We start from the raw sequence: 22137 nt of genomic DNA on the forward strand, positions 1-22137 counted from the left end.
AGTGCTTCTGTAACCACCATGTGTTCGAAGTAGCCTGTTAAATAAATGCTTTAGTTTGCACTCACCACTGGTCCTATGTACTTCTACGCTTTGTCGCTTGTCCTTAATGCTTTTGTTAAACAGCGTGGAACACCAGTTCACCAAGCTTTTGGTTTATAAGTGGTGAGGTCTGTTTAAAAATGAGTTGGAAAACTACAGTGGTTTAAGCCGCAGTAACTGCTCTGTTTGTGGTCACGTGACCACAACAGCGGACCAATCAGCATGGGCCACTCCGCTCGGCACATCGCAGAAAGAAGACGCCGCCACTGTTGGGGCCGGCCGAGAATCGCCGCCGAGAGCGACATCGCGCGTCGCGTGTTTGCACTACGAACTGAGGCTGGCTGCGCTCTCTCCGGCCGCTTCGCTCTCCCCTCGGTGGCTGCTGTATGCAGCCTCTTTTACTTTTCCAACCTGCTCCAACCGCGAGAGGAGAAGCTGCAGAGGAACGGGTCCGTCCACTCGTCGGCATGTTTGCGCTGAGCTTACAGCGCCTATCGCGAGCTCCGCCGACGCCGCCGTCCGTCGCTGCTGTGAACTCGCGGCGCCGAGTGTCATGACCCAACGGCGGCAACGGTCGCTACTCGCGCTTCGCCAACTCCGCACAGATTTCTTCTCCGTTCGACGACAGCCGTCGGTGCGTTTCCTCGGAGTGAGGTGCCTTCGTACTGTGCGTCAGAAAACGGTGTGCTTTCACTGACCGAACGCTGCTGTTCTCTCGGATGTTGTGGTGCATCGTGACAGTTTACTACCCGTCTGCTCCCTCGCCCGAGGAGTGATTTCCGTCGCCTTTCAAAGCTGCTATAAGTGCGGTCACCGAGCGTCCTTCTTCTCTCTCTGGTCAGTAATAGTGATTTCTGTGTGTTAGTGACGTATATCTTCTTTGTGTGCTTTGTGTACGCTTCAATCGCTGTCGTCTGCTTCGGGGAAAATTTTTCGTTCTTCGGATGCTATCGATCGTCTGCTAACACTCCGCGTGAGTGACGCGGTGGGATATTCCTCAAAGAGAGCTTCGCCGTCTGCTTTTCCCGCTTCGGAAAAGTTTATTTTTCGTCTGCGTTCGAAATTCGTCTGCTTCGGCTTTCCCGTTGCAACAGAAAGCCGAAGGCCGAGTGGGGATTTTTCCGTTTTTCTTCGCGCACCTGTGCCTTGAAGCGCCAGTTCGCGTCTGGATTCGTGTTTGTTCGTCGCTTTGAAAGCCCTTTTCGTCACCAGCGCCGTCGTCTCCAGACACCGACGTCGCCGACGTCGGAAGTTTCGCCGTCTGCGACCTACGTGTGCGTGTGTGTGTTGGATATTGAACGCCGCCCGGCTGTTGGGGATCCCGCTGGCGCACCTGTCCGACCAAGAGGCAGCAGCAGCAGCACCAACGTGAGTGGAGCCGATTTTATGATTAGTTGCGTGCCCATGCCGCCGGACCGGTTTCAGTCCGTGGGATAGCCGGCTCTGCCTGGGCCCCCTGCCTATCCCGTCCGGAGGAGAGGCTCGGCGGCACAGCCTTCGAAAAGGGCCCCCTTCGCGTGCCTGTATTACAGCAGCGTCGCCGTCTTTTTTCTTGGCCGCTTGGTTTTTCGCGGGCGCGCACGCACGCTCGGCCCGGCGTAGATAGATTGGCTTGGCTTGGCTTGCCCGTGTGTTATAGAGAGATGTCGTCTGCTTTTTGCGCGCGGAGCACCGCAACCCCTTCCTTCCTTTCTACATCGCCTTCTGCTTTCTTCTTTCGGGCGTCCGCGCTCTGCCACTCAACCTGCACTCCTTCTTTGTTAGTTGTTCGTATGGATAGATAAGCTTGAGTAGCTGGATGCACTCGGAAGAAGTTAACCCTTTGCTTTTCCTCGGTACTGCGTCCGCTGCGTTCCGGCTCTGTGTGGCCGTTTTCTCTTCTTCATCGGTCGTCTGCGAACGTCTTAGAGGCCGGGCGAGTTTTTCGTCTGCAAGGCGGCATCGCTTTAGGCTTCTTTTGTTTTGTCGTCTGCTCGAGGGGCCCGCTTAACTTCTTTGGCGGCGGCACGGCAAAGAAAAGAGGCTGCATGACAGTGAGATGAAGTTTCGTTTTCTCTTACCTGCCCGAACGTTGCCGGGCTGGCAGGCAGGTTGGTAGGCGGTGGGTTTGGCTTGGGACGTTGTCTGCTGCTAAGACGGTGCGTGCAGGATGGCGTTTCGTTGTTTGTAATCTCTCTGCGGCTGCGTGACGGAGGGCGTCTAACTCTCCGTACGTTCTGCACACTCTGATACCTTGTCATGTGTATCTTTTTGTAACCACTGTGATGAGGGAGACTAAGTGCCTGCTTAAGCGCTTATATTGTTGCGGCGTAAAAAGATGAACAAAAGCAAGTGTCATGTTTGCGAGTTCTCTTGAGGGGTGTCGTAGAAGGAGCTCCGGGGATGTAAGGTCAATGTTTGGTCGACTGTTTTGTTCATCAGTGCTTCTTCTTGCTTTTCGAATAAGTGACGTGCCTTTGCAGGTTTAGATTGCTTCGCGGGGGATACCTCCAATGCATTGCAGGGGTGATACTGGAGCTAGAGTGTTTATGTTAATTTCTTGCCAGAGTGCAGTGCCCTAGAGGTGAATAAGATAATGACTTAGAAAGTGAACAGTGACACAATTACGCATCACATGCGTGCAGAAACAAGGTGACTTATGTGTTTTTTATTAACGGCAGAATATGGATTTCTTTACGGACTGGAGTATGAACTAAAGCTGTTTGAAAATGGGGAAGGCCGGATGGGCGGGCTGAAAGTGACTTAAAAAAAAAAAAACGAGACTGAAGGTACAATGCTTGCTACAATGTACGCGAGTTGGACCGTTTTGAAACTTTGTCCAACTATATATCTATATATCTTCTATATATATAAATCTTTCATTTATAGAGTTTCCATCGCTCTCATCGAGCAGTTAAACGCTTTTGACGATAGCAAGAACCTTAATAGCGAGAAAAGTTAGGCTTGCGGACGGGAGTTCTGCGGATATATTGATTGTTATAGTGAAATATTTCAATATATGAGAAAGTTGTGGTCATGAACTTTTTCCTGTTCAAAAATTCTTTTGTCCACAATTGTTAGGTATGGGCACTCTTCTCTCAGTGGAGTAAACGCAAGTCTTCTGACACCCAATATTGAGTAATTTCCTACATAAAAAAATTGTCCACATTTCAAACATTGCTTTTAAATGTCTAGATGCATAGTAATGTCGCCAACATGGCACAGATGTCTCCTGAACTTTCTTTTAGCAGTTACGCGAATGGTGACGGGAACCATCTACCACCTTGGCACGAACAATATATCGCAAACTCGCGCAGTTTTGCTCCGTGCTGCGTTCTACTTATTGATGTTATCGGTGCACCTGTCGCGAATTTCTACGTCTATTGTACGGCACTCTGAGTCCCGCCGTTGTAATAGTGCTTGTCTAATACGAGCTCTCTATTCGACAGTTGGCCGGTGTAACGGGACAACGCAAAAACAAGGGACAACCGGGTGTTGCTGAACGCAAGCCTGTTATTAAAATGTCCAGACACGCTGAAGTATACGCACCTCGAATCAAGAAAGCGCTAACCCTTAACGCGAACGCTAGACCGGTCTTGGCACGTTAAGCACGCTCTTGGGAAAAGTACTCGCCTAACGTGCGGGCTAGCTATGCGTTAAGTAGTGGCGATACAGCACGCACAGCACACGCGAACAGCGTAAACCGCTCTCGAAAAGACAGGGGAGTGATGTATCTCTATCTACTGACGCTTGTTATTGAGTGGAACGCTTGCAAGTCGTGGCGTTTTCGCATATTACTTGATGTGTTAATAGCTTAGACTTACTTAAACAATACTAATTTTGTAGGCGTTTCGGAGGTCGAACTATTAAATGAGAAAACCGCGTCGGCTTTGCGTTTTTCGACGAAGAGAGCGCAAGAAATCCGTTGTACTAAACAGGACACCAGTCCCATGCCCGCCTCCTCCAAGACATTCGCATTAATCGGCCACTCCTGTACTGACGTCTGTGTAATTTTTCCGGAAACTGAATTGCATGACGCTGTTTTCTTCGGTTGAGCGCTATTTCGTAGAAATTTGGCTGGACACATTATTGCACTGGTCCCAGGATAGGCGAAATTTGCCCTGTAATTTAATTTCCTCTTCTTTTGCGTAAACTATACGCTTAACATGCAGTTGTTATCCTTTTCCGCGGGATTAATTTATATTTAGGAATATTTAGTTTGCATTTTTGTGATATCGTGACACGAGTCTCCTTGCTGTGTTTTTTTTATTTTGCGTCATGTAAACTGTGCATACTTTGTAAATGTTTTGCACGCAGGATGGGCCGTCATCAGATTGAATTTAGTACGGACTGAGAATGTGATAAACCTATTGTGAAAAATTTGTACAGATACTTAAAGAAGCTGATGACTTGTGGGAAGAACAACTTCGATATTATGTCTCTCTTGAGAGCGAGGCGCTTTTTAGCAGCCACTGAAATGTCTTAATCTGATAAACGTAAAGCATTCTATTGACCTTCAGAAAAAAAAAAAAACACGCGAAGAGGCATAGGTGTGGGAACATTGAGCACATAACTAGAATAGTGGTAGGATGACGCGAGAATGACTCGACCATGCCCTAGTTAGAACATGATCGGTCCTTCAGTTTGGTTTTATATAGTTTCTCTATTCATGCCATAACGCATATTAAATTTCTCTTGCTTCACGACACAAAGTTTCGGTGCCATGCTTTTTCAGTGACATTTTGAAACGCTTATTACTCTTAGAGGAAATCTCCCAAATGAAACTCCGCATGCCTTAGCGGCTGGGATTTGTAAATACGCCTCAGGGACGCCTCTCCGCCCAACTGAGTCATCAACGCTCTCGTCAAAGCTGTCTGCGGAAGACTGGACGGCCTCCAGACCCGAGCACGTCCCATCTGATGTCGATTCCTCCGGCGCACAGACAGTCATCAGCGTGCGCATCCGCCCCCTACCCGTTTACACATCTCTCCACATCCGATGTGCGTGTGTGCACGCATCCACAAAAGTTCTCCTTGCTTGTCGTAAACGCGGAGAGGCAGAGAAGAAAATAAAAAACTTTCCCGCGCGCAAAGCGATTTTAAACTCGCCCTTCGGCCAGTTTTATAGCCACCGCGAGACCATTATAAAAGCCGACGTGGTCGCATCCCGCGACAAGGGTCGGCCATTTTGCTTCCTCTCCCTGTGGAACTGTCTGGTTTCTGTGTGCATGTGCGGACTCGCCGAGACGATTAGTGACGTCCCTGCTTCCTCCTTTCCAACAGGCTCCAGGAGAAAGGCGAGGGAGTATTTTAAACAGTGCACTGGTAGGGCTTTTTGGGACTGGCGTCAGCTGTTTGCCAGCGAAGCCAAATAGGAAACAGAGATGACTGCAAAGTTTTGCTCGTGATAAAAAAAAAAAAACGAATAAGAAAAGTGAAAATGCCTTTAGACTAGCCGTTCAGCTAGTATGTGTTCTACACTGTTGCACAAAAATTTCGGAAACTGTAAAACTGTGAGATACTGGTACAAAAATATTTCAAGGCAATGGTCCATTCTTCCGATATGTAGCAAAATCTTTCTTTTATGGTGTTTCCATTACTCGCATCGAGCAGTTAAGTCTGCCATAGAATAGCAATGGTGATCACTTTTCACGATAGCAAAAAACGTTAACAGCAAAGAAATGCAAACCTGTCGATTGAAGACCTGCGGATATATTGATTGTTATAGTGAATTCTTACAATATATGAAACAATTGCGCTCATAAAATATTTTTCAAGGATGTTTTTGTCCAGAATTCTCTCTTCCCCGGCATCTACGTAAGTTTTCACATTTTCGGCTCTTGAGCACTTGGGCAGCGCATATTAGCGTACAGTTGGGGACAAAAGTATCGGGACCGGCGTGCACCGTAAACGAAGCGGATAGCTCTATTATTAGCCTCCGATTGGAGACCGCACTTGTGAGGGTGAAAGAACTGGGTTTTAGCTTTCATGTCCACAAGTGTAGTCTCTAGCCGGTGGCTAATAATAGCGCTATCAGCTTCTTTTACGGTGCACCTGGTGCAGAGACTTTCATCCCCGGCGGTACCTGTGCACGAACGTGGAAGTGGGTAATAGCATGATGCGCTAATGTTTGTGTAAAAAAAGAAAAGAAAAGAAACGGGAAAGGAGTTTATGGCCAGTGATCCTGGACTGTGCATATTGAAAGTAACCAGAATATTAATAAACAGTGAATGGCCATGGGGGATTTTGACGCATATTTTGTTCAGTGCGGAATTAATAAAAATGTAATCGTCGAAAACTTCTAGAAAGAAACAGGAGAGGAGCACGAACAACATAACCTCTCGCACGACTTGATGCGCGTTGTGATACGTGACCGCGTCCGCTGCTGCTCGTGGCGCTGCAGTCGCTCACTATACTGGCTATGTGATTAATAAAGAGACGACGGGGGGCCCCGTATGAGCGCTGGCCAGTCACGAAGTGGCATTCCAGTCTCCAGCTATAATACGAGCCGTCCGTTACGTTACGTACGAACTGAATTGCCTACAACGAAAGAGCATACAGACGGGCGAACCAAATTTCTTCGGATCAATCCGACCAGCTTCGCAGCATTCATAGCACTGCACAGTTTTCTTGGTGAGAACGGGGAGGGGGGAGAGGATAAGAAGGAATGGGATGTTGTGGACGTACGGGGTTTTTTCTTTTCGCTTTCTACATCTTTGCCGCAAACCTTTCCACTCTCCACCCCCTTTGCTTTTCCGCAATCGCCCTTGGCGTTTATATGCGTAGAGTCATTAGGCTTCGAACCCCAGCGAGGGAGAAGGAAGAGCGATCATGATTTCCAGCAGCGTTTTGCGAACACTGCCGCCTCACTCTTTCCACTTCTGCAGCCTCACGGCACGGCCAACGTATAGGAAAGGCTTAGAGCTTCCTTCTATGTTCCTACCTATGCGACACGCTCGTCGCTTATTGCATATATCTTTCGTCCAAGGCAGCAGACCCGACGACGGGAGGAGGAACTGACGGTCGTGGTCGTGAAGGGGGTTCGCCCGACCGTTCCTTTTTTTTTTTTACTTTCTTCTAGCTGTAAAGCGTGCGTAAATGGTCGTGGCGATGGTTTGACGCATGATGGTTTGTTCCCGGCATCTGCCTGACTACTTGTTTTGTGTGGGTAGCTCCGTGTTCACTAGGCCTAACGTGGTTCGACCTGAGCATGCATGGCTTTGTTTCCCCGGGGCGTTTCACTGCTTTAGCTATAGAGGCCTTGAGAGGAAATCTGCATGACCTGTCTTTGATGCCGAGTCGTTCTATCGCGTATTGTTTTCTCGGGCGCTTTTATTTTATTTGTTATATTTTTGCCGAGCAGTGTCCATTGTGATGGGTTTATGCTTCGGTTCGCTCACAAATGGTGCCCTTGCGCTTGTCGATGGGTGTTTTGGTTATTTTTTGACGCCTAAAGACTTCGTATGCACTCCAACTGGGGGAAAGGGTGACTTTGTGCTGCCCCGTGTCGTGTCCTTGACGGTTCGAACTTGCTGCGGAGAAAGGTGTCAAGAGCTGGATGGGTGGGAAGCTCTATGTCACATTTACGCATACCTCTGGCTTCGGCTTTATAGAGAACAATGGTGTACCGTATTTGCGTGGACTGAAGGTACTCAAAGGTGCAGTAGGATAGGCTATAGAATGCGGTGCTTAATCGGCACTACTGAACAGGAATTATGCTCGACTCCTGCGTCGTGCTTGGTATTTATTTTTTTATTTATTTATTTATTTATTTATTTATTTATTCATTCATTCATTCATTCATTCATTCATTCATTCATTCATTCATTCATTCATTCATTCATTCATTCATTTATTTCGTTACTATCAGGGCCGTTGAGGCGTTACAGATAGGAGTGGTAAGTATACTTATACAAATAAAATACAATAAGGAGAGTAGTTAACATAGGTGATGAAGAAGAGCAGATTGAAAATCTTCTGGTTCAGAGATGGAGACGATGCTAAGGCATCGTCATAGCGAGGCTCAATAGACAACGTAATTACTTTTAAACCAACAAGGGTATGTCGCTAGCACTTGTACGAGGGCTGGAGTCAATGGTTCTGTAATTGCTAATTATGAACAGGTATGGCACGGGGTACGTCGGATTTAACATCCCAAAACTCCTCGTACGCTATGAGAGACGCCTTCTTGAAGGTTTCCGGATTAATTTAGACGACATCGGCTTTTTCTGATATCGCATACCACACGTGTGATTTTTCATTTCGCGACTCCATCGAAATGCGACCGGCGCAACCTTGGGTTCAGCGGCTGAACGCCATTGCGAACTAAGCCACCGGCGAGCATCTCTAATTGGGAACGGTTCCCTTTCTTAATGAAGCGAACTTTTCACGAATTTACATTCTTTTCTCTTTCGCGGCACTTAGACAGTAAAAATGTACTCTGTCTCAGTTCAAGGTGTTTCTGAAATTATACGGATAAGCGCCTTTTGTATAATTCATATTCCTTGTTTTGGGGTGTACTATCTCAGTTCTATTAGGTTACCTGAAAATTGTACAATATGAATACGTGATTTTAGATACGCGTTATTGCCTTCCTAGTATTCGCTGTGAAGAGACTATTTGGGTGTGAATAAGGAACTCTGTTTAGGGATACCGATTAGTGTATTTAATCACCTGTGACCGATACTGGATTTACTCAGCCTCGCTGAGACGAAGCTGCTCGCCAGGTGTCGAACTAGCCTAAGTTCTACCATTTGCACTCGAGACAAAGAGGAAGATTGTTTTTGGAGCGAAGCCGAGAGTGGGGCCAGGCAGCACAATTCCCGACAGCGGCGTGTAATTGCGTCGTTAGACACATTAGGTTATTTTACGCGTCGGCGAGCGCTTTTTCCCGGCCCGATAATGACCGTAATGAGGGGAGAGAGATCTCGCACTTTCTCTCTCTCTCTTCCCTGCCTCTCCTTCGACAGCGTGCAGCAATGCAGACGAAGCGAAGAACGAGACAAAAGAGAGGCGTCCGCACGAAACCTTTTTGTTTCTTTGTTTGCGTTTTTGTTTTTGTATTTTTGTTTACACACACGTCGGCCATGTTTCAGGCAAATTTTCACCTTGCTTGCTCTTCACGGGATAACTAGAAAACCGTGTCTTTATGCGAATACATTTGTACCTCGGGAAAAGAGAGAGCGATTTGAAGCAAAAATGTAGCAGCCACTGGCCTAGTCATAGTATTGGTCAGTCACTTGGTCACTGACTGAATTTATTTTTACTGCAACTAAAGCCTGACCTGACGAACTTTCGTCGAAGCGAAAGACGCGGATTCGATCCCGGCTGCGGCGGTCGAATTTCTATAGAGGCGAAATTCTCGAGGCCCATGTACTGTGCGATGTCGGTGCACGTTAAAGAACCTCAGGTGGTCGAAATATCCACAGCTCTTCACTGCGGCGTCCCTCATAGCCTGAGTCGCTTTGGGACGTTAAACCCCAACAAAATCATAAGCCATAAAAGAGTCATTCGAACGTTCACTCAACATGAAAGGAGGGAGACGTTTCACTTGATAGACGCTTGATGGAAAGGAAGAAGTAAAGGAGTATAAAGAGTGAGAAAAGGGAAAGAACGGAAATTAAACTTGAAAAAACAAGTTTAATTTCCAGCACTCGCGGTAAGTCTCCAAAGCTACGTCGATTCACTCCCGTGTGTATACCCAATCAACGCGTCATTCTCACGCAGCCCTAACAGGGGACTTTCTTGGATATCATCGTTTTTCTTTTTTTTATTCCGGTATCACGCCGCAGACGTACACTTATAAGGCGAATTACTCGTCTAATCCTGCTCGCGGGCCTAGTGCGTCTATGAATCTGACTTGGCCTTCCCGGGAACGGTGCGATGGCCGGGTCCAGCCGTGTCTTGGAAAAACGACTAACGCATAGTCGATGGGGAATCGCTGCTTTTACTCACTAAAGCGGAAAGACGCTGGAGAATTACGGGTTCCCAGTTTCTTTCGTCTGCTTTCTTTTTATATGGAGCTTTTCATTATTGGCTTCAGCGGATGGCATGCGAGAGAGATTGCAGTCCGCCTTCGGCGGTGTTCGAAGGAAGAGCCGCAACATTTTTCGTGCCGCTAATTCAGTCCTTATCGGAAATTCGCGATGCGTGGAAGGAAAGCAGATGTCAACGGATGAGGTGTGGAGTTTTTGTTTCTTTTTTGTTTTTGTCGCTGCGTACGCGCGTTTCCGCACACTCATCACACGCACTCTGGTTTTGTATTGGCCCGAGGAAACAATTTACGTGTAAGAGAGTGGAAACCGTAGCGGTGTAATTTCAAAGACTTGCACAGTGAAAACCCTCAGTATGTGTCTGGCGTCCCAGAACATCACTGGCTGTGCTAGAGGGCGCTCTAGTGCTCAGGGCACATCGGTTTCGTTCAAGCTCTCCGGTGTTAATTTCATACGCACCGAAGTGTCTCCAGTGCGGGGACATCGTCTCGCCACCTGCAAGCGTAGCCGTTCTTCCAAGTTGGATAACGAACTCTCTACCGGCTGTTCAGCGCCTGCCATACCAACGAAGCGGGTATGTCGTCACACTAGCTTCGCTTTTTAAGCAGAAGATTGTAACATTAATATGTGCTCTGTGGCGCGTTTAGTTTCGTATGTGTGAAATGACACAGTTCGTTTCCGATCTGTTGTCTTCGCTACACTCAACCCAAGCGAAGGGGCCAAGCAGTTTACAGGCCGTGTTAAACCGTGTTCAAATGTGTTTTCCTTCAGGTTCTTTTCCACTGTATGGCATAAAAACAATTAATTTAATTATTCGCCGTGTGTATTAGACTGCACCATTCGTTGGTCGCTGTCTCATCTAATTTAATCTTTTGGCTTCCGATTATCTATAAATTCTTGTTTTTGTTTTTTAGTTTATATTAAATTTTCGGAGTCGCCTTGACCAGCCCTTATTGGAACTTCGCAAAGAAATCAAATAGCTAAGGTTTCTTGCAATTATTTATTATGTGCATTACACTGCAGCATTCGTTGGGCGCTGCATCACCTAATTTAATCTTTTGGCTGCCGAGTATCTATAGCTTCTTGTTTATGTTTCTTTGTTTATATTGAATTTTCGGAGTCGCCTTGAGCAGCCCTCATTGGAACTTCGCAAACTTAAGCAAACAGATTATAAGGTTTCTTGCGGCGACGCGCTGACGCGACGGTCGAGCGACGCAGTGCCAAGATTGGAGTCTGAGTTTCTTTATTCTACCACATTCGCAAAATTGTACATGCTATATGCACATACGGGAAAAACGCTGCACAGCAAACTGTGATAAGAATTTGAGCAACTTGAGCGCGAAGAGAATTGATGGAGTCGATCTTGTTGGTCCTGTATATGGGCCCGTAGATTGTAGTAGGAGGTTTTTTCTGATGCTGAACAGAAGAAGGAAATGGAGGGGGGGGGGGGGGGGGGGGTGCGTTTGAACGCTAAGCGTAACTGATTGCGTAACTTCGGTTTCTTCTGCAGTATCCGCTGATAATGAAGATGCGGGCGCATTTCTTTTCCAGCTTTTCGTTGTTGATGTTTTTTTTTTTTTTTTTGGGATGCACCTTGAACGTACGAGATGATGGAACGAGTGGAACGAGACGCGCTTTTTTCCCTGCGGTTACTTCCGCAAGGCAAGGTTACCCGATCACTGGTCGCGGATCGATGAGTGTGAGCGTTTCGAGCGACGTGTATCGGTATCCATTTTCCTGCAGCGTCGGCTTGCTGGAATATTAATTTATCGCTTCGCCTGAGCGAGCAAAATGATAAAATAAGAAGAAAAAAAAAGGTATAGGAAGTGAATGAAGGATTCATGATGGAGGTGACGGGTTTTGACTGCGAGTCTTCCTGGTCGGTGATTCGGTGAAACTCATCTTCCGTCTCCTCCCAGGGAGTAAGTTTAAAACGCCCAAATGGATTGGTCTCCCCCCCCCCCCCCTCCCCCCTTCCCTTGGCTTTTTATATGGATTGCGCTGACTTCTGAATTCTGAATGATGTCGGTGGTTCCCACACTGGGTTCGGTTTTTCGCAATGTCTTCCGCTGGGGTTGATCCCTGCAGAACGTTTCGTTCTTCATTGGTTGGTCGTAATGGAGGTGGCGCCAGAGAGAATCCTTTTTTAATGCCTGTATGTACTTAAATGTTGTGTTCCTCACTGTTACACTTTTCAGCAACTAAATATAAGAGCTGTGCCGTCGAAATCGACCTACACAAAGTGCGGTTACCTACCCAACAATTCTGGACCAAAGCATTTTTGAGCGTAAAAACGTTTATCAGCGCAGTTTTTTCTCATGATGTAAGATTTTACTACAGCAATCAATATACCCGCGTATCACCTCACGACAGACTTGCATTTTTTTTTTCTATTAACGTTTTTGCTATCGTCACAAGCGTTCACCATTGGTTTCCTGTGGCAGTCTTCACTACTCGATGCGATCGATGGAAACACTTTAAAAGAAAGATTTTTCTGCATATCAGGAGAATGGATCATTACCATCAATATTTACATTAGAGTATCTTACAATTTTCCAATTTTCAAAATTTTTGTCTGAGAATGGTGGACATGAATATATATGTAATGGTGTGATCTTATGTATACGGTTTAATTGTGACAACAGCTGCATACTTCTCTTTGAAATTACGCGTAGTGGCTCCATTCTGAAGCATAGGAAGTCGATTCCTTTTGTTTCTAAAATGAGCTATGCTATAAAGCTTCTGGGAAGAGGAGGGGATATAATAATAGCCTTAATAAGGGATGTCGAGAGAAGCTACATTGGGCTTCTTTTGCACTACCTGGTAGGGCACAGCATCAAAAGAACGAGAATAACCATCAGATGTAACGTGCAAATTTAAGATAAATAATTTGTCGTATAATTACTAAGAAGAAGAGAAGGCGTTGCGCCTAAGGATTGCAAGTTAAATTGACCAAAGACTTTCTTAAAGTTTCTGTCTGTTTTATTAGACTAAACATTTCTAGGCACCTTAATAAAATAAAAAAAATTCACACGGACACCTAATTCCATTATGTGTTGGCAATGTGCTAGAATTAGCAGCTGTTGATGCCTTTACCGGAAGAGACGTCACTTTTGCTGTGATGACGTTACTTCCCTTCAGCCAATGGGAATTCTTCAGTCTGGTGACGTGCCATACCTCCAGCCAATGAGAATACTTTGGTCTGTGACGTCACTTCCTTCTAGCCAATGGGGATGCTCTGGTCCGGTAACGTCACTTCCCTCCAGCCAATAGGAATGTTCTGGTCCGGCTACGTCACTTCTCTCCAGCCAATGGGAATTCTCTGGTCCGGTGACGTCACTTCCCTCCAGCCAATGGGCGAATTTTATGACTGACGACGCATTTGGACCCCTTGGGGCCTTGTAATGCTGTCTCGTTAATACAAAGGAGCGGCATGCCGACGTTTTTCATGGCTACCACATGGCCTCCATATTTCTATAGGCTTGGCGTACAGAAAGGTGGGAGGTTCTTTCACAACGTGTTAACGCCACACGCGAGTTCGTGCTTCGTGTTACCTCCGTTTCTCAAGCCTTTTCTCTCCCGCCTTTTACTCCTCGCCATCAGCGAAATGGCTTGAAAACTGCGTCGTTCGACACCACGGTGCAGCCTTCAGCGCCAGAGCTGCTGCTATCGTGAAAGCGTACAGGCGACGTACGGCGGCCTACATCTCGCCCTTTCATCTCCTCCTAACGTGCCGCTCGAACCGTTCGAGGGCACGCTCGGAACCAATTGGAGCTTCGATGGCGTCATTACACTTCCGTCGTTTCGCCGTCGCATTTCGTGTTCGCTATCCGAAACAACGACCGAGCCACCCTTGCATGCACAAACAACGACGCGGGGTGTCAAGGATGGCTTCCGCCGGGGATGAGAGCCCGCCTGTACAGAGGCGCATGCGCGAATGGATGGGACAGTGTACAGAAAGGCGGCGGTACATCTCGAATGCTGTCCGCGTATATGGGCGTATTCGTATGGGCCCTGCCGTCCTTTTTATCGGCGCCGCAAACGATTGAGATCTGTCTTGCTGTTACCGTCTCTGTATGGCTTTAGGCTTTTCGCTAGGTCTACTTTTCCGCGCGTCGCTGTATTTCCCAGTTATCTTTTTAGTTGTTTTTTTTCTCTTCCTCGATGTCGGCAACCTACAAAAGCAATACGCCGCCACGAAACAGCAGGTGGCCGTGAGACGTTATACCGTCTCACGTCGAGTTTTTTTTTTCTGTTTGTTCCTTCGCTTTCGTTGTTTAGTTTGTTTATCGTCACGCTGAGTTTCCTTTTTTGTTTTTCTGAGTCGTAATCTGTTCGGTGCTTTTTCCTCCCACAGTACCGTTTGATTCGTCCTTGTCGTCCCCTTCTTTGGCTTCTTTCCGCTATGTCGTCTGCTGCCGTCATTTATTCTCCGTCGCCGTCTGTTCCCTCCTCCCCCCGTCTCTTTCTTTATATCACCCTGACTCTCTGTCTAATAAACCGTCTGCTCTTTAGCGTTCGCTTTCTTCGTAGTCTACGCACGTCAACCGTGTCGTCTGCTCAGGTGCAGGTCGTCTGCGACGTTTTCAGCGATCGCCCGCTACAAGCGCTTGATTTGCATTGCGCCGTTTTACGATTTAATTTTGTTTATTCAATCCTGAAAGTCTTAAAAAGGGAATTTGTTAGGGCGTCAAGCCATTTAAGACTTCATATAAGTCGAACCTCGTTATAACGAAATAATGAACATAACGAAGGAATGACGATTCTCCTTGGGAGATCGGTCAGTATGTGCTATAACGAAGCTACGGCTGTAACGAAGTAATCGCCTGGCCTCTTCAGCTTCGTTATAACTAGGTAAAAGTGTATAAAATTGTAAACAGGAAGGTATACAGCTGAACTTCATTATAACGAAGTTGAAGGGGCCCGGCGATTACTTTGTTACAGCCGTAAATTCGTTATAGCCGGTGTTAACCGGGCTTCCAAGGGGAATCGTCATTCCTTCGTTATATCCATTATTTCGTTATAATCCGTTTCGTTATAACGAGGTTCGACTATTTACTATTTCTGCTGTATTCTGCTCATTTACTCCATGGCTTCTTCTCCAGCCTGCCGGTCTGCTGGTGTATACAATACTTCTCCTTGAAATCGCGCTGATCCGTACGTGGTGACCGTCTCTATGGGCGCGTTTGTTGCCTCTTTCTATACTTCTCAATTCTACTCTCTCTCGTAATCCGTTCTTTGAGATCCCCAGCTGGGTCGTTATACAACCCAGCCCAGCTTCCTTAGTTTATTATGTTCCTTTCTCTTCGCCCTCGCTCTCAGTCGTTTTCAAGGCCGTTTCAAGACTGCGCGCGCGCGCGCGCGCGTCGGTTTCGCAGAGAGCGACCGACCCACTTGCATATGCGCATTGATAACAGTCAGGGTCTGCCGCCAAAGGCTGGCGCGGTGTGGGCCCGGCAGTGCGCCTGCTACTTGCGGCCTCTCAGACTGCTCTCGGCTCCCATCTGTTTTCCGTTTCTCTTTATTGCATTGCTTATTTCTCCCACGTTGCGCTCAAAAACTAGTCGCGTCTGTTCCTAGACGTTTTTGAGCTCTCTGCTGGGTCATGTCAGGACCTGTAGTTTGTCGGTTGCTTAGCTGTCTGTGCTTGGCTGTGGGATCGCGGTGCTGTCATCATGCTCGCCGCCGTCGTGATTATAATCATCATTAGTACCACCTCTGCAGTCATCATCGTCGTAATCACCGTAACCCAGGTTCCTTCCTAACACAAGCCATAGCTTGTATGATGTCGCGACGAAGTTTTTACATCTCCTTGAAATCAAAGATTATGGTTATATTACTATCACTCGAGCTTGTTCTTAATCCACCCTGCTCTTTCTCCCTGCGTTAGCGTTATGGCGTACGTACAGTCTTGATCAAAAGTCTTTAAGGTTAAAGGCCGCTTCAACCCCATAACACAGCCATTACGCCGCTATTAAAGACCGAAGGACCTTGAAATGCTAGCAGAAGGTGTCTACTAGATGTAGAGAAGCTTCATGCTTGACTTTTGTTTTGAATGATCCGCTACATGGAGCATTGTAGGGCCATTCACTTCGCTCCAGGTGAACGCTGTGGCCTTAAGACCTTTGACCAAGACTGTACTTAACGGGTTGCCACGCCTGGAGCTGCAGGAGCTGGCGTCAGCTGATCGGAGGGCGGAATGGATGAGCGCACTTCGCCCGAGGGAAGTGTTCTTTACTCTTTGCTGGTCCGGTAACGGCAGTGGACAGCTAGATATATCCAGAGCCTCGGTGAATCATACGAACTAGAGTCGAACCTCTCTATAACAAAATGGTTTATAACAAAATAATTGATATAACGAAGGAATGACAATTCCCCTTGGAAGCTTGGTCAATATGGGCTATACCGAAGTTATGACTATAACGAAGTAATCACTGGGCCCCTTAAACTTCGTTATAACGAAGTTAAACTGTGTTCTTACGGCAGATCTCGGCCTCTGGTCAGATGTCTGCGTTCTTAGCTCCCTGAACTCTTGATGACAAGCCCCCAAAGATAAGATGAAGTTGAACTACGGTGCGAAGTGTGTTCAACAACGGCTGGACAATGGTTTGTTACGACACTATCTATACCGGTTACTGCGGAAAGAGTTTACGAGGAGGCGCCTTCGGCCCTCTGTGAGAGGAAGTAAGTAATAATCAGCAGAAAGCAAGTAGGCCTGCACAAAAGGCAGGCTGAAAGTTTATAACATCAGCGGCTTCGACCACTGTGGCCATGCAAGAACGCATGCAAGAGAATACGCGATGTTCATCCTCTCTCGTGAGGGGGTGAAATAGGATAGGACAGCAGGAAAAGTGACCGAAAGTGTCAGTTTCTTTTCCCCCGCTGCTCTTATTCTTGTAACCTCAAGACTCACTGTCCGGGAGTCCAGGAGTGGCCTGTCGGTTTCACCGCTTAAAGAAGTAAAGAAAGGAAACGATGGGAAGAAATAAAGAAAAACAGCCATAAAACCTGAAGCGGGTATTCAGAGCAGTGTCGCACCGCCGCCCTTCACGCTGGCTCTTGAGCGAGCAGCGACGGACGGGGGCATAACCGCCGTGTAATGTTCATGCGCGTCCTTCCCGTCATACTGGCCGCCCTCTCTCTCTCCCCGACGGCGGCGGCAGGCTCCCCGCCATCCCGTGGCGGCAGCGGCTGACATATTATGCGGCCCTCCATGTACGCTGCCAAACCACCACCGCCACGCCACGGCGGCCGTGCGAGGGAGCGCGCACGCTTGATGACCTGTCCGGCCAGCTCTCTGGCCGCTCAACGTTCACGGCAGACCTCGATCGTCGACGTCTGGCCTGTGCTCCGCGCCGACGCCGCTTTGGCGGCTGCGTCGCTTTCTTTCTTTCTTTCTTTGTTTTCCTCTCTTCTGTCTCGCGGGCTTTCTTCCTGTGCTCTCTCTTTCTCGTCATCCGCGGTCTTTACGCGTCTCTCGGGGCACCTGTATGTGCTTTAGTGTGCGTGCGCTCTTGTGAGGGCTTGGCTGGCTCTGGTGGTCGTAGTGGTAGTCTCTTGTCTCTCCCCCTCCCCTTCCTGCCTTCCTCCTTCTGTCAGGCCGTGCACGACGGCGAAGCCTTCACTTTCTTCTCCTCCCCTTAGGGGTCACTGGGAAGCCCCGGCGCAGTTTTGAGTGGTGTCCCTCTGTGTGCGTGTCTCTGGCAAGATGAAGAGGTGGATGCGAAGTAGCCACCGCCGGCCGTTGTACTTTGGACGTGTCGCAAGTCTCGTGACGTGGTCCTTGCGACCGGTGCGGCCTTCGGTTTGCAGACCTCTTTTGCTTTGTTTGCACTGCCGATAATGTGTGTGCGTGTGTTGCGCAGCAGGGCGCATGTGGTCTTGAAGAAAGTGAATCGGAAAGAGAGAGAGAGAGGAAGCGGTCTTGCTGCCCTTGTATGCGCATGCGCGGTGTCCTCGTTTCCGTGACGTCGAAGAAGAGGATGACGATCGTGATGGCTCCGGCCGCTGCGCGTCGCTGTGATCGAAAAATGGCTAATACGCGGGTATACTATCTGCCACCAGCACCGTTATCGCTACCGTCCTTAAGGTTTTTGAGAGGATACGTGTTGCAAGCTTAAGGTCTACTATTATGAGAAGGGTGGTAGTTAATTAGCATTCACACAAAGCAAGTTTTAACCGCTTTCCCGAATCTCCGAGACTCCATGTTTAATTGCCGGGAGCTATCGATCACGGTGATTTGTTCGTTTCAATTGATTGATTTTAAATATAAGACATCGACAAGTACCGACAACCACATGAGAACAGAGGTTCGATAAAACAAAAGGCACAATACACTACCTGAAGACATTTTCTGCAGGCAGGATGCTATGGGGTATCACGATGTGTCGCACTGCATTATCAAATGACAAATAATTATGGGGAATTATGTTAAGACCCAAATTAATCAAGCGCTTCAGGTGCTGTGGATCTTCAGAGTAAACCGATCTGTAGGGTTGCTCAGTATACAAGCTCTTTAAGCTTAATTCGCTTTGGGGTTTCTCCGTAAGAGCAAGGGCTCCTTCGTATAAACAATGAACGGAAACCATGCAGTAGTGTAGGGCTTGCATTGAAACTGCTCAGCAGTCGCGTTTACATCAAGAACCTTGGAAGCAGGCAAGGGTATATCGTATTTAAAGAAGATGCCGAATGCCAGAAGCGCATAAGAAGAGTGCAGCGGTCTATGGAAAGGAAAACGATGGGCGTAACTTGAAGAGACAGGAAGAAAGCAGCCTGCATTAGAGAGAGGAATGGACATGAACGGTAGATGAAGTGCGCAAAACTGAGTACAGGTGATGTGCTCAAGTGTCAGAGTTGGAAACCGAAGGAATGCAAACGGAGTCAAAGCCAGCCGAGGTTGGGACACAGTGAGGAGCTTCTAAGAAATGTTTTTAGATAGTGTGGCTGAGACTGGCATAAAACAGAAATAGATCGAAATTCTATGGTAGTGTCCCTTCACCTATACTGAATTTACTGAATTTAGCTTGGGTGATAATAATGACAGACCTTCCAGAACATAAAAAAGACAAGACCGTGTCCCGACACGGCACAGCGCACGTCAACCGCGTAGAAGGCCGATGTCCCGCGTTACGTTTACTTGCACGTCCCCAGGTGCGTTGCCGTAACGCCTGTCGGCCCTCCAGGAATGAGACGTCTTACCGTATGAGTGACGTCGATGTGACCCCGTCGCGAGACGCGCGCGCCCGTCGCGTCCGAAGAGACAGCGTCATTTGCCGCGGCGTCAGGTGTCCTTCAGAGAAGACGAGTCGACTCTTACGTTCAGTGCGAGTGACACACGCTGACTGCGCACATATAGCGACCATCGAAAACGCGGGTGTCACGAGATTTGATATTGTTTGCATTTTCTGTGTCTTTGGCCGGGCCAAGAAAGAATGGACCGGCTCGGAGCGACTATAACCGTGTTGCTAATTTAAGACGCGTGTGGCCCATCTCGCGACGCACGATCCCTTGCCCGACGCTGATTACCCTGAAGGGTTCACTAACTTTACTAGTTGTTGGTAACGCAAAGTGGGTCGAGGTGTCGCTGTTCTTCACCCTTGCCTTGACTCTCTATGGATAGACACAGGCGGATGAAGAAATGGAAGTGTTGTTTGATAGTATTTTGTTTGCATAGATGTCTACTGCGAGACACAGGCTGCTATGTGACAGCAGCAAGTCCTCTTGTCGAAACGTTGGCAGGCACCCTGAGGCTTCCCCACCCCCCCCCCCCCCCCCACCTTCCTTGTTCACTTTGTGTGTCTTGTCGCTGAAGCAAACAAAAAGTACAAGGGCTGACACTATGCCACAGCATGACATAAACACAGCGCGTAATTCACTTCACAATGGGCAACGAAGTGTCAGCAATACTATCACAGAATGTTAAACAGGCTATAGTCCCCCCCCCCCCCCCCCATCAAAAAAAAAAAATACGCACCAGCAGACAAACAAGTGTAAAGAGGCAGAAGGTTACTTTTTCTACACGAGGAGTAGAAAAGCTGCAGAGAAGTGCGAAAACGTGCCGAGGTTTGAGAGCACACTAGAAGGCCTCAAGGCGGTCGAAAGGCAGATTGACAAGAATTACAATAACATTGCTCGGAACTCTGGCCGGTCACCTCAGTCTTTTAGAGCGTTGGCTGTTGAGCTGAAGGTTCCCGCCATGAGCGTCGTAGTTGTCGTGACTATCGAGCGCCCGTGCAACGATGCGTGAGCGGGGGTGGCCACCCCGCACAGGGATCACGCGACGAACCCCGTGCATGTAGCCCGTGCCTTGGGCTTCGCGATAACCTACCCAAAGCAGAAATGCAATCGTCACACACTCATACTTGACAAATGCAGCAATTGTAGGAGGAACGGGTAGTGCTTATCGTCCACATTACTTACTGCGGGTGCAATGACCATTAATTTTGTTGCAAACGGGAGAGGTTCGTATACCCAGACGCTAGCGGGCTCTAGTGGTTTATACTCTGAGAGAGACGAGCAGAAAAATCCGTTTTTTTTCTGTTTTTTTTTACTCTCATGTTACACACAGGCGCGCAGTTAGCGAGCCTTGATTCTGAGAAGCAGCTGTTCTCAGTGTAGTTTTCTCGGTTCAATTGCAAAACATGTTTGGCTACGGCCTGTGTCTAAATTTACCAGCTGGTGTTCCGTGGACTATCAGTAGATTTCCAATATACGCTCTGTCTACCTCTTCGGTCTGTTATTGAGCTGTCACTATTCGTAGGAACATCTCGAACAGAAAAAAATCTTGGTCACCTGCAGGTAGCGGTCGCATTGGCTGCACGGAGCTTTCCTCTCCGAAATAAGCCCGAAATCATCTGAGCTGCACGAGGAGGACGTCGGTCTAATGATTTACATTTCCCATTCGCGCATTTCCCTGTAATTATTGTTGCTTTACAGTCAGGCCGGAAAGACGAGAAACAGACGTTAGAGGAAGAAAATAGCAGCATTCTACGCCGTAAAATTTGAGCTCCGGCCAAAATTAACCCCTCCCCCCTATAGCGGACATCGTATTTGCGCCAGTTCACTACGTATATAGGCCTGTATATCGGCGCTGAAGTGGCTCTCTTCTTTTCCTCGCTCAGTAAGCCGTACCTCGAAAACCTCGCAACGTTTGAATAGCCACTGTACTCGGGACTATTTTATGTCCATAACGGAACATTCGCGAACTATAGATGGCCTTTTTTCCGCTTCGGATTATAAGAGCCTCATTTCTAACCACCGTCGTGCACGAAGACAGACGCGCGTATACATATGTATATATAGCCGACAACTGCACAGCGAATAGTCCGAAGGGGAGGAGGAAGTGGAGAAGAGAGCGGCTAACCGGTGCGCCTGTTTCTCTCAGCGGAGGAAAGACGCTTATCGATATAATACGCATTAACGCTAACGACCGCCGAGGCAAAGGCAGCCTCGTTATACCCGTATGGAACCCGCCCCTTGATCAGGTTCGGACAAAGCGGCGACGACGTCGACGGAAAGACATTGCTGGCTGCTTGTTCTTTTTGTTTACTGATTTCACCTTGTATTCCTTTCGCTGTCATACGTTTATATTTTTCCTTTTCTTCCGTTTTTTCTTTTGTTTGTATGTACCTTAGTGGACTTCATAGTCTGGGCTATACTTTTTTAAGCCGCCGCGGTGGTTCAGTGGCTATGGTGCTCGGCTGCTGGCCCGAAAGACGCGGGTTCGATCCCGGTCGCGGCGGCTGAATTTCTTTGGAGGAGAAATTCGAGGCCCGTGTACTGTGCGATGTCAGTGCACGTTAAAGAACCCCAGGTGGTCGAAATTTCCGGAGCCCTCCTCTACGGCGTCCCTCATAGCCTGAGTCGCTTTGGGACGTTAAACCTCATAAACCAAACCATATTTTTTTTTAGTTTTGTTGGTTTTTGCTGTTGTATTCCCTTCCAGAAATGCCGTACTGCACAGTTCCATGTCCAACATTCTCGGAGAAAAAAATTTGAAAATTGGAAAATTGTAAGTCACTGCTATGGAAATACTGAAGGTAATGGTCCATTCTTTCTGTATGTTGAAAAATCTTCCTTTTAGAATTATTCTATCGATCGCGTCCCACAGTTAAGACTGCCATAGAAAG

General features: G+C 47.8%; 1 protein-coding gene across 2 annotated transcripts in view; it reads left to right on the forward strand.

Annotated features, from left to right (window-relative positions):
- Positions 1-430: 430 nt before the first annotated feature.
- The window catches only part of sano (CABIT domain-containing protein serrano), a 143971-nt gene continuing 122264 nt past the window's right edge, over positions 431-22137 (forward strand). The window contains exon 1 of one of the 2 annotated variants that reach the window (XM_089552573.1): positions 431-1407. The gene's annotated coding sequence lies outside the window, so the exon portion shown is untranslated. The remainder of the gene's footprint in view (positions 1408-22137) is intronic. The other variant, XM_089552574.1, reaches the window with a different exon arrangement.

This window comes from Amblyomma mixtum, chromosome 7 (genome assembly GCF_055824585.1).
Source record: "Amblyomma mixtum isolate Tamu chromosome 7, ASM5582458v1, whole genome shotgun sequence".
Taxonomy (NCBI): domain Eukaryota; kingdom Metazoa; phylum Arthropoda; class Arachnida; order Ixodida; family Ixodidae; genus Amblyomma; species Amblyomma mixtum.